The sequence below is a fragment of the Penaeus monodon genome, chromosome 29 (assembly GCF_015228065.2).
Source record: "Penaeus monodon isolate SGIC_2016 chromosome 29, NSTDA_Pmon_1, whole genome shotgun sequence".
In the NCBI taxonomy this organism is placed as follows: domain Eukaryota; kingdom Metazoa; phylum Arthropoda; class Malacostraca; order Decapoda; family Penaeidae; genus Penaeus; species Penaeus monodon.
The window spans coordinates 32,952,199-32,952,601 of record NC_051414.1 but is presented as its reverse complement, the minus strand read 5'-3'; positions in this window follow the sequence as shown (position 1 = coordinate 32,952,601).

The following is a 403-nucleotide window of genomic DNA, read 5'->3' as shown; positions in this document are numbered from 1 at the left end:
CATGTCACCAGGAGCTTAACCCACGTAATTACAACAAGGTTCATTAAGTCAGAGTCATTAGTCCAATAAAGCCGAAAGGGTCCAAGAAAATATCGAATCTTAAAATAGCGATTCAACTTTTAAAAGGAATTTAGAAAAAAAAGAGTAATAATAATGACCGAAAAAAATCTCAAGTGAAAGGTTTGCGTGCTGTATCTGTCAAAGTTTCACAGGCACAATGATCTTGTCTGCATGACTGATAGTGCATTACTCAGTGGGGTCGGATGCTTGTTTCATATCAGTCTGTATCTTTGTATTTTTGTCAAATAGCGTGCTTTTGAAATCACTTTAACTGTAAGAGTAAACTTTTAGTTGGTTTTAATGTTCGTGTTTGTGAAAGAATTCCCCTTTCCTCTCCCTCCTC